General features: G+C 33.8%; 1 long non-coding RNA gene across 1 annotated transcript in view; it reads left to right on the forward strand.

Annotated features, from left to right (window-relative positions):
* Positions 1-4,651, forward strand: part of LOC138824526 (uncharacterized) — a 65,837-nt gene extending 61,186 nt beyond the window's left edge. Inside the window, exon 3 of the long non-coding RNA XR_011371111.1 lies at positions 4,526-4,651. This is a non-coding gene — a long non-coding RNA (uncharacterized lncRNA). The remainder of the gene's footprint in view (positions 1-4,525) is intronic.
* Positions 4,652-12,676: the final 8,025 nt, after the last annotated feature.

Below are 12,676 nucleotides of genomic sequence, written 5' to 3' on the forward strand. Positions count from 1 at the left end.
TAACAAAACATGTAATTAAAATTTACCTTTCTAAGAATTATAAGCACAAAAGAAGAGCTAATTTTTCATGGTGAACAATACTGCACAAATCAGTTCTGCTGATTAACAAGTAAACTTGCAAAGTATTTCCTAAAGACTTTCTCATAACCCTGATAAGAATTCATTTATGTTTGGAAATCCCTCCAGATCTGCAAGCTACTCTGAGGCTTCTACCATGATCCCCTTAAGAGCCTCAACTTGTATTGGTGCTTAGCAAAGATACTTAAATACTTGACAATAAAATTAAAATATGAAAACTTATATAGCTATTGTTCCCAAACACTATTTTCCAAGGTTTTGTTGATTCAGAGAGAAACCTGTGCAGAATTTTTGATAGTTGAGGAAAAGGACTGCAACTTGACAGTTATCTTTATAAAATAGATAAAATAAAATAAAGTGGTCCAAGATTATAATAAAAAAATCTGTATTTACTAGCTATGTTTTATGTGAAAGAGAAGGTAAAGCAAAGTTATCTGCATCTCCTATTAAGCTAGCTTCTGTTCCGTAAAGTTGGTGTATAATAGTCATAGTTACAAGTCAAGCATTTTATAGAGTCTTTATTCACTTTACAACGTAATTCACTTTATGATTAAATAACTGAACTGAGTGCATTTAAAATGTGATTCCATTTAGGAAAATATTTGTTCAACTTCTTAGTAATATAAATGTTACATAAAGTGAGAACATATAGTTATTTTAAACAGTAATTTTTATTCAAACTGGCTGTGTATATATGTATATATGTATGTTTGTATGTACCTACGTATGTTATAGAAACTGGAAACAAAGGTAAACATGGCAGCATACTGATCATCTTAGCATAGTATGCAGGAGGCTGAGGCAGAAGAACAAGAGTTCAAAGCTTGCCTGTACTTGCACAATGAGTTTGAGACACGCTTGGACTACATTAGGGAGATAAGGAGACTGTCCTAAAAAAACAAATGAATAAACCTTTATGCCACCCCCTGATACAAAATGAATGCAAAAATGAATTAGAGGAAGAAAGAAAGAAACATGAAACAAAGAAATGGCATTATTTGTGTTATTACATATCATTTCTTGGATATTCTATTTATGTGGATATAATACAAATGTTGGTTATGGATACAGAGCAAATAAGTTCTACTTTTCTGTTTAAAACTGGGAAATATTTCCAATTGCAAAAATACCACTTGAATTTATATTTAAAAAATGAATAATACAGATGGAGTTATATGCCACTTTTACTCACAACCTCAGTTCCTAAATGTGTACTGAGGATATGAATCTTATTGTTTATTAAATTGATTTGGTATAGACTTTTTTCTAGGCACTTATTCCTAATATGTGTAGTTACAGGCATGTTTATATGAACTTTTTAACATTGTCTATAGTGTCAGATATTCTCTGGAGCTTGCTTTTGCAATCTTCATTTATAGCATTTCTGTTCATATTTTTTGCCTATTTACTTGAGTTGATGGTCTCCTTTTTAGGAATGTTTTAAATGTTTCAAAATATATTCTGATTTTTATTCCTCTTCAAGTATATACATACCAAAAATATATCGTAATCAATATTTGTCATGCGAATATTTTTATTTTCATGTTTTCCTATCATTGGTCTTACTGACATTTAAAAATATGTATAAAATATTTCAGTCTTTTTCATATAGAATTTTAAATTTGTATACTGCTTAAGAGGAGCTAGTTTATTTCAAGGTTCTAAACATCATCCAAATTCCTTCTAGTAGGTTTGTAAATTTTAGGAAGTTTAGCACTTTACACTGTTTGGAATTTTGTTGTGCTATGTAAATGACAAGAAGCAGGTATCTAAAAATATTTTTTGTAAAATAGTCAAATTTCAAAGCATCATCTTTTTTTACATTGCATGTGAAATATGATATTTCTGTGTATTGATCTGTGCCTGGAATATCTTACTATTTTATGTTGATGAATTACACACTAACACTCTATTACATATTAATTCCCTTTTTTAATTGCCTCATGTTTATAATATAGTTGGATAGATGTAAGTCTTCATTATTTTCTGTTTTTCAAGAAATTTTTATTTTATTTGTAGACATTTTTCACATAAAATTAGAATTAGACTCAATACACACAAAAGGATTATAATAGAAACTAAATAGAGATGAGAGTAAATGTATTTCTTATGTTGAGGATAAATGACATTTTTTAATATTGAGTCTTCTAAGTAACTTGCGTGTCTCTCGCCATTAGTAGTCTTTAATAGCTTTTAGATTTATTTTCTTTATGTGTGTAGTTACAGTATCCAGATTTTCATTTTTTTTCAGCAAATTTATATTTTCCTATTCTATCATCAACTTCAAGGTCTTAAACTGATTAACATTGTATGTCTCTCTATACAACAATTCTCCTAAAATGTTGCTAATACAAAAATTTCTTTTGAGCCAAACATTTTAAAGACATGCTCATTTTAATAGTTCTATTCAGAGAACAAGTTTTCATTTTATTTGCTAATATGGGGAGGTTTTTTTGTTTTGTTTATTGTTTTCCTTTTTACCTAATTGTTTCAACTAGTGTCCTCTACTTTAAAAATATTTGTTGATATTTTTCTATTCTTTCCATTGTTATTAAGCTCAGTTGTGTGACTATCTTCTCATGTTAAGTATGTTCTCTTGAACTTACAAATTTCCATTAGACACTTCTTTGTTAGCTTGCCACTGGTTGATAGGAAAAATGAGTATTTCCATTTGTCACTATTCCTTCTTATTCTTGCAATTAACTTGTTAAATAATTTAAAACATTCAATTATAGTATCATAAAAATAACCTTATTAAATCCTCTATTTAGATCTTTTAATCATTATTATTTTGTACCATATATACATATGTGTACATGTATGTTTTCTAAAAAACTTGAAATTAAACTGCAAATAATCAAAAATAAATTTTCAAATTCCAAAATAAAATATTGATCCAAAGATATTAGCTAATCTTAATTCCATATTAAATTATGCTAGTTATCCAAATAATTTCTTTTCTACTCCAGAATCTAAACCAAGATCAATTTTTCATTTCTTATGTCTCTTTAAAAATCTTTTGATCCAGAATTTTTTCTCAGACTTTCTTTGTCTTTCCTTAAAATTTTTGAAGAGCAAGGACTTATAAACAAACACTGAAGTATACTTAGACAGTTTATTTCTACAAAGATACAGACTAGGTTTTCAAATTGCTTCTTCAGCCTAAGAATACACTGAGAATTAAAAAAAAATGTTACTCTCCCATAGAGAATTGTTACAATTAGGGAAAAACAGAAGACTGGGTTGAATTTTATGATCTGACTATGCACTACAATGATAATGAGCATATCTAAGTTTTGTATCTAAATATTGTTCCTCATTAACAGGGACCAGAATTCATAAAGAGCTAGATCTGGGGCTAGAGGAAGCCAGAATGTAATGTTCAAACAATGGCTGAGTTGACATTGATGAAAATGAACTAAGCAACTCAAGGGCAGTGATGGGAGGAAGGGAATGAGAGAGAAAGAGGAAACATCTGACACTAAGCAAAAGGAAAGAATTGTACATATCCCAATTTGTAAAAAAACAAAAAAAACAGTTTTATTGTTAAAAGTTATAGAGCTCATAAGCAGTGTAGATTAAATAATGATGACTATCATTGTGAAAATTAAAAATTATTAAAATAAAGATCAAAATAAAGAATGACTACAACAAATTATGTTCTATTGAATAAAATTAAAATAAATAAGTTCATATAGATATGTTAGATGATAGATAGATAGATAGATAGATAGATAGATAGATAGATAGATAGATAGATACATACATACATACATACATACATACATACATACATACATACATACATAGGGAGAGTGTGTTAGGAAACCTTTGTTATTTGTCATTTACATCTCATTTTTTTCAGTAATTCAAGAGTTCTTAAAAATTGTGATTTAAACTTTTAGTTAAGTAGATTTGGCTGGTGTTTATGGTGGTGATGGTAGAAGAATTTGTTTATTATAGATAATTTCTGATTTTATTAGAGTTAATAAAAAGTTCTTTGGTGGCCCAAAGAATTTGTGCTCTGATTTTAATGCATTGGGATATCAGTTGTGGAAAAATACAGATTTGGTGAATATTTAGTCCATGGTATAAATAAAATGCTCTCAATTAAATGTATTTAAATATATTCTCTCATTGAAAGAATAAAATCATATGCAACTATTTATATAAATACAAATATATGTATACGTATATAGATTATATGCATTTATATTATATACATACAATTTATCAACAAATATATATAGGTATATACACACAAGTATATATACACAAGTGTAATATATACATACATATGTTCATATGTATATAGGTTATATATGTGTATAGATTATATATGTCTCTATCATTCTGCTTCCCCACTTTTAGCAGGAAGCTCTTTTCCTTATGGCTACCTTTTATGCATAAGACAGTTGTTTATTTTGTTTCCTGTTTTCCCGTCTAGCCCCATATTCTTCTCTACACAAAGGAGCACTCAGGAAGGCTGAGTGCTCACCAGCACTGGGACAAGCAGTTTGTTCTTATTAAACATTGGTGTGGAACTCAAGAGAGAGATCTTCTGTGGAAGCAGATTGGGAAGATAAAAAGATATCTACATATGAAGGCTACTTCCAGTTTTGTGGTAGATGTAGGAGTTGAACTCTCTTCAAGGATGGAATGCTGACAGTAGTGACTTAGAGCCTACGCTCAACAATAATTAGATGTAGGAGTTGAACTCTCTTCAAGGATGGAATGCTGACAGTAGTGACTTAGAGCCTACGCTCAACAATAATTAAGAGGAAGAGCAGAAAATAAAAATAAGGAGCCTGCAAGGGTCTTAGAGAAGAGCCAGACAGCTAGGGAGATGGGGGGAGGGTAGAACGTGGGAGGGGGGATAGGAGACTTTGGAATCCTAGGAAAGCAACTATTTCAAAAGGACTAGAAATCAAACTTATCAAGCATTGAAGAAAGAGGATCCAGTATTCTAGAAACCATACAAAGCCACAAACGCAATGTTGCTTACCTAAGCTAAGGAAATACTGCACAAAGATTATGTTTCGATCCATATTTTTCAGGTTAAGTACATATTTCAAAGCAATCATTAAGTTTGTTACAGAAAAAACACCTCCACAATATTGCACATTTCCAGTGGTAACCTGGAATCATATACTTTTACACAGTATCCAAAATTCCCTGATATTTCCTTTTCCCCCCCTGTCATGGTATGTTATGGACAAGACAGTACCCAAAAATCCTATTAGCTCCCTGATATAAAGTATAGTTAAGCTATTAGCTCTCCTTTTCTCTTTCATAATTCCTTAGGAAACCTAAAGAAAAGGTCATAATACAATTTTTTAAAAAATCAAGCTCACTTCTCAGAATGAAATGTCCCAAGAGACATTTTGTTCAGAATGACCATTTCCATGAAACACATCTCAACAGTCCTTCGGGGCCAGGCAGGGGCATAATTTCATGGCTATATTCTGTTTTCTTCCTATCACATTTCAGTTTAACAAAAACAACAGGGAAAAAAAAGAAAAAGAAAGAAAAAAAAGAGAGAGGGGGAGAAAAAAAAGCCCTTATCTCCACAGTTGTGATGAATAGACTTGATTGGGCTCACACAGCAGGCAGGTGATGGCCATTGCCTATCTATTTCAGGACTAAACTTTCCACTGGCCACAGGTGTTTTTCCTTTTTTGGCTCTGCGGCCCTGCCATCATTAAGTTTGCTTGAGGCAGCAGACAGCTTCTGGAGACCAAAAGATAGGAGGAGGCAGGGTGCAGAGACAATCCAGCTGACATTTTAAGCAGGAAATGCAACCATCTGAATGTAAAGAAGATAAACCCTGTCTCTACACAGACTGTTCACTCGGGAAAATTGAGGTAAAATATCGCAGGATTTAGAGAAGGGAATAAGAGACTTTGTGCTTTAGATCTCTCTTATTCTCTCCATCTTGTTATTTGTAGTCCCTTCCCATCATCTCGAGAGATTGAACAAGAAGAAAATAAAAGTTTCAACAGCAAACTCTAGGCTTCCACTGAAAACAGGCAATGTTGTGGAGATGGAGATGCTTTTTCTCCATGAAACCAAATACTTATTTTGAAATATGAACTACACCTGACCAATATAGATGGAAAAATAATTATTGTGCAGCATTTTCTTAGCCTAACTAGGTAATGTTCCTTTGTGTGAATTTTAGAATATTGGTAACAACTATACCTTTTCCAGTCCACACTTCTAGCAATTTGTCACCTACAAATTGTAGCTCTGAATTCCTTTAACAGGAGCACAAATACTTCAAAGTTAAATTTCAACTTGGCATACAAGGTTCCTAGGAAAGTGAACATATTATCTTCAATTTATTTTAGCACCTAGATGAATGTCGTCATAATCCAAGGATTCATTTTGATAGCAGAGCTGACTGGAGCTAGAAAAGTCTATCAGAGGTAGTAAACATTTTTTTTCTATGAAGGGCCATTTGAACTTAAAAATATCATTTGTGGCTCATACATATTACTAATACAAGTAGGAAACCTTTGGGCAGACAACTAGAAGCATCTATGTCTGTCATGTTATGTACCAAGAGATTTCAGGAGCTTTCAAAGGAGTAGATAGAAAGAGGAAATGATCAGTGTGCCGGCAGTATTGCTGGGATTTTTTTTTACATGAGCCTGGATCTTTTTTTACCCTGATGAGTTATAAACCATCCCGTGGAGTATATATGAATAAATGTATGCAAATCATAGGCTGCATTTCTGCACATGAAGACCATAACTAGAAGAGGAAAAATTATGTGAAATAAAATGAACACCATTGCTTACATAATTCCTAAACATAGTTTAAAAGTACAAATTCATAGATTTTGCAAATATAGGGATCATGGAAAAGTTAATCATTTTGTTCGCTTGCTTTTCTCATTTTTCTTACGCAGAGCATATGAATTCATCCCCGATTGTTAAAAGCTCATTTCTATAGCACTTGGACACACAATTCTAAAAGACTGTAGACTCTTTTATTTAAGATGATCTTAAAATGTCAGGAGAGCACAGTCACTTATTTTGTGATAGAAATATAATCTTAAGAAAATCAGCAAAACATATGCACTGTGCTAATTCTATGATTTTAAGAAAGAAAATGATACCCTGTTATGGAAACCAGTACTTTTCAATGATCAGCCCAGTAAATGGGAAGCATGGCCAATGTTAGAGCTCAGAGATTTGTCTTCCAAGGTCCTTGTTCTAATCTGCTGGATGGGACTGTGTTTTGGTTATCTTACAAGACCATCCATGTAGCTCCAGAGGAAGAAAATTATTCTTTCCAGTGAGCCAGGGACATTCTGGCAGCCATTTTCTAAATTACTACCAAGACTTATTACTGGGTGTCTCACCTGCAACCAGGCTCAATTGTAAATCCATTTCAAATTACACATGTATTGCCCTTGGAAAAGGGGTAAGTGGCGTTTTCACAACTGTGTATGTGCTCTTCCATTTACAGGAAAATAAAAACTAGATTATACAGTCTACTAAGATGTTGCTCAAGGGCATCCACATTTGGAATCTGGGATGGGTTTCCTCAAGCTGGAATTACTTAGGGATGCTCTAGGAGAAACCTGGCTACAAACAGACTAGAGAAGCAGTGGTTAACAGTGTCTTGACTTGCATGTAAATCATTGCTTGGAGGAGCTAATGATGATAAACAGCCATTGACTTTGAGTTTCATCCCAGAATATGTGTGCTGGACTAATGGATAATGGGGCAGGATTAGACAGTTCAAGAATGCATTCCAATGGGCAAACACATAGGCTTAGCCTATTGGAAGACAATGCCCAGTTCTTTCTGTTTGTCACTATAATACTTTCAAGATAGACAGACAAATACTTTCATGCTCATATGCATTCAATGAATAATAAACATGAAATTCAGTTCCTTTGGTTGGACTGAAAATAGAACTAAATTGAAGCCATGTCTCAGAAGTAAAAGTGCTTTCTTAGCAAATGCAAAGACCTGAGTTCAAACCCCAGTACCACCAAAAAAAGAAAGATGGTGGCCTCTTAGCCTAGTAACTGTGCAATCCTAGCTACCCAGGAGGCTAAGATCCAGAGGATCAAGATTCAAAGCCAACCCAGATTAGAAAAGTCTGTGAGACTCTATCTCCAATTAACTAACAAAAAATCAGGCTAGAGGTGTGGCTCAAGGGATAAAAGTGCCAGCTGAACAGGTAAGCCAAGTGAATGTGAGGCCCTGACTGCAAAACCTACCACTGCCAAAAATAAAAGAACAACGATGAATAAAATAAAAATAAAAGACATAAAAGTTATATGATAAGATTTTGCTGTATTGTTGTTGACATTAATAATAGGACTGTATAAAAATATTTATACTTCTACTTCTCCATTATTAGTTTTATACAGGTATAATCTCCTTTATGGTGAGTTTCTGGGATTAATAAAACATAGCCTCAAAACATGAGCAACTCAATCGCATTTATTCAAAAACATGGTTTAAGCTTATGCTGCTCATAAGACCTCTCCACAGCAGTGAGGATACAAAAATGAGAGAAGGGATGGGCCCTGCCTATTACTGACTCAGAGTTTACTAAGTGCAAACCATGAATGTACCCTTTCTAGATGTTCAGGAGACATGTATGGAAATAGAAAGGAAGCCAAGGGGACCATTTGAAGCCATTGGCAATCAGGAAAAGATTCCAGGATAGAAGGAAAATGGCTTTAAAAGATAGTCTGAATATGAGCATACAAATATGAAAGGACTGCTGGAAGGAAGAGTGAATGCAACAGAAACTTGGAGAACAAGTTAGATGATGAAATTCTGATAATAGGGAAGTTCACTTCGATTGGATTTTTATTAGTCAATTCATAAATTCATTTAAGATACCTAACAAAATGTACTTGGTTGCAGGAATATTTTTCACCTATGTGGAAAACACCATTAATTAATGCTTTGGCAGGCGAGAGCAAGTAGTTATGGAAAAGACCATACAGGAAGCTGAAGTCAGTCAAGCTATAAAAGTTCATTATGACAAGGGAGAGTTCATATTTGTTTGGATAGAGCATCTCAGAGAAATGCTATCTGGAAGTAAATTCATTAAGTAGGAGGAATATTCAGTTAGTTAGCAGTTGTTGGAGACAATTATTTTGTCTTCTAGATTTTATCATTAATACTCTTTTGAGGAAGATTTATTTGTCTCCTTTTGTTTCTAGAATATCCTTGGCGGTGTTTCAGAATGCCTAGTGTTGATTTTTCAAGATCTAGCATCCAATGCTACTTCCACCATAAAGGATTCCCTTCTTCCACACTTCCCTCCAAGTGTTTATCAGACATGGACATAACTTTTAGCCTACCTACTCCATTCTATCTTCCTCAAAGTAGTGTTTCCATATACCATCGTTAACTGACAGAGAAAGTGAAAAAAAATAAAGAACAAATGGTTAAAGGAATAGACATTTAAATGGATCTTGTGTTTGCTAGTTTACTGTGAGCCGTATAAGAATATATGGGTTCTATTTTCCTTTCATGATTCACTCTTGATTTGATTTCATAACTCTTTTTTAAGGAAGCAGATACTTATTTACTTACCAAGAAATCAGATGTGTGTTGTGGCCAGAATGGGGAAAATGGGGGCAGATACTAACTAAATATTCTACCAATCCCAACTAGAACAATAGCATACCTACTATTTCCAAACCATGTCTGAGATTACCACAGGCAATTCTGATTTACTTTTCTTCTATAATTCTCTTCCACACCCCCATGTACCTCCTGTTTGCTTCCTGTGACCACTATGATTCTTGGTATCTTCTTGTTTCTTCAATAATGCTGACAGTCTACAATTTCTTCCTTCATTTTATTCAGTATCAATTTTTTATAGTAGCCTATAAACTACCTCATTAATCAGATAGTGTAAAATCCAATTAGAGACATTAGAATCCAGAAATACAAGTGTTAAGGAATGTATTTCTTGATTGACAAGGAAGCCAAATAGACCCATCTATTTAGAATCTTAGCAACAATTAGCTGCCTTAGTTTCATTTATTGTGACATAAAAAATCTGGTTTATTGAGAGCTCTATTGAAGAAGATTTCTATGATATGCACCATGAGAAAATATCTTCAAACTAAAATGATTGTTTTGCTGTAATAAATTGAACCATATGTACACTATGTTATTCAATCTTTTTTCTTCAAGGCATAAATTGATATTAAAGAACATTTAAGTCATAACACATGGTTATCCAGGCATGAACGAGGCAATAACCCATATAAGTTGTCAAGGTGAAGCCAAAGCATTTATTAGAGGTTTGTGTTGTTTTTGAAAAGTGCATGGTTGGATAAACATGGATTAGTGCTATTATGCTGCTACGATGACTCAAGTGTGTTTTTACAGTGTCAGTAATTTTTATGTTTAAAAATCACTGGTGCAGTATATTAGCTATAATTTATGTTTATCATCTTGTGTACTCTAATAGGTTTCAACAAACCATTTAACACTTCAGCTTGTGCATATACATTACTTAATAGGTATTTATCTTAAAAAAAGAGATACTTAACGGGACTTTCAAAGCTTGCAACTGCATGCTAAGAGAGAATACTGCAGTGTGTCACATTAACTTTCTTTTTTCTGTGGGTAGTTAACTTTGAACAGTCTGACCACTTGCTTCTTTGTTTGATGGACTCACAGTGGCCTAAGACAAAATATCATGTGTTAACGTCCTTGTCAGCAAGAACGACATCAAGTTCTCCCAGCACTGAATGTCCGTCACACTTGCTAAGTCGGGTGGATGGATGCACGATACAGCCAGCACAGCTGAAAATAGGACAGACAGAGGTCCAGCAATCAGTTGCTGTGTTGGGGTGTCCTCTCTGAAAAAGCTGGTTTACTTCTGAGCAGAGCTGGGTCTGTGAAGCAGCTGATGCCTGGTGTGACCTAGACTCTGTCTTAGGAGAGACCCTGAAAGCAGTTGAGGGGGAAGTGTGTGGGAGGGGGAGGGCACAAGGAAGCAGTTGTTGGCACTTGGAAACCACAGGAGATTTAATGTAGCAATACAAGGGGGGGACTTCATTTATCATGACATTATCGATTCTTCCAAATAGTGCTCTGCTTATTGTTTTTTGCCGCAATGATGACCTATTTCTCTTTTGGGTAGTCTAGGTAGATGAATTACTAGAGTTTCATTTCTCCATAGAAGAGATTGATTCATTTAAAAAATGTACCCAGAGTTGGCAATGTGATGATAGGGTTTTTTTTTCCTTCTTTCAAGTTAACTATGTTTTGACTTGCTGACAGGCATGACAGAGATGGATTTGGAGGGGAAATACTCACGAAAGTCTATTATTGCTCAAATAAATGATACCACTTTATTTATTTACAAGATGGTTGGGTAGGAGTTTGTTTAGAATTCTGAAATTATGAATATACTGATCCACTCAGTAATACATTTTTTAAAAAGAGACTATAAATTCTCTGGAGTCAATCAAGCACATCAGTTGGCTGAGCTAGCAAACAGGGAGGATATATTACTCACTGGAGACAAATTGACCAAGATGAACTGTTTAGCACATGAACTACCTTTTTCATTGTAAAAGTAGTGATGTCCTTTGACATCTTACTAAATAGGACCATTATTATCTTCATATAATCATGATGGTGATTATCATCATCATCATCACTATTGGCAACTTCTGCTAACTGAGCCCCATTTTTTTCTTAAGTATTTTCAAATTCCACTGTTTTTAGGATCCCATCAAAATTATATATAAAATATCATGGACAATTCACATGAAAATGGACGTGGTTGTGTTTTTCACAATCATGAAAGGGGAAAGCCCAGTAGTGTACTGCCTGACCTTTCGTAGTTTCAAAAGAATCAAGGAAGACTAATGATCTTGTTGCCAACTTTCAATAAAACTTCTAGAATTCTGTAGCACTTTCTGGAAGGTGTACCTTGAATATCTAAGTCCTCTAATACAGTAGCCAGTAGCCCCATGTACTAATGGGTATCTGACATGTGGTCACTATAACTTAGAACTAAATTTTTAATGTATTTTTATGTGAATATTTGCAGGTGCTAATGATAAGTATGTTGGATGCTATAAGACTAACACGCTTAAGAAAAAGTTTGAAGAACTATTTACTGGTGAGAAGACTACTAGACTCAAGAAGCAGGAGGAATGCTGGCAGATAAGACGATATTCCTAGGGTCCTCTTTTAAGTCAATTTAGGGCAAATGAGAAAGCATAAGAAGGAAGAGGAGGAAGTGGCACTGTGGCTGAAGTGGTAGAGCACTCGCCTTAAGCTGAAGAGTGCAGGGACAGCCCCCAAGCCCAGAATTCAAGCCCCACGACCAACAAAAAAAAAAAAAAATAGAAGAAGAAGAAGAAGGAAGAGGAAAACCACATGGACTTCGAAACCTGAACACTTAGGAGACTTTATTATATAGTTACGATTAAATCATATGAACCAGCAAACATAAAATATCATTAAAAGTCTATATTGAGAGAAGACATAATTGTCCGTGATGAAGTAGTAAACTACTTGGACATTTCTAATGTTCTTATTTACTTTTTGCTCTAACTAAGACATTTTTGGTAGGAAGAAAGTGA

The sequence above is a fragment of the Dipodomys merriami genome, unplaced genomic scaffold, assembly GCF_024711535.1.
Source record: "Dipodomys merriami isolate MVZ:Mamm:240054 unplaced genomic scaffold, mDipMer1.0.p SCAF_13, whole genome shotgun sequence".
NCBI lineage: Eukaryota > Metazoa > Chordata > Mammalia > Rodentia > Heteromyidae > Dipodomys > Dipodomys merriami.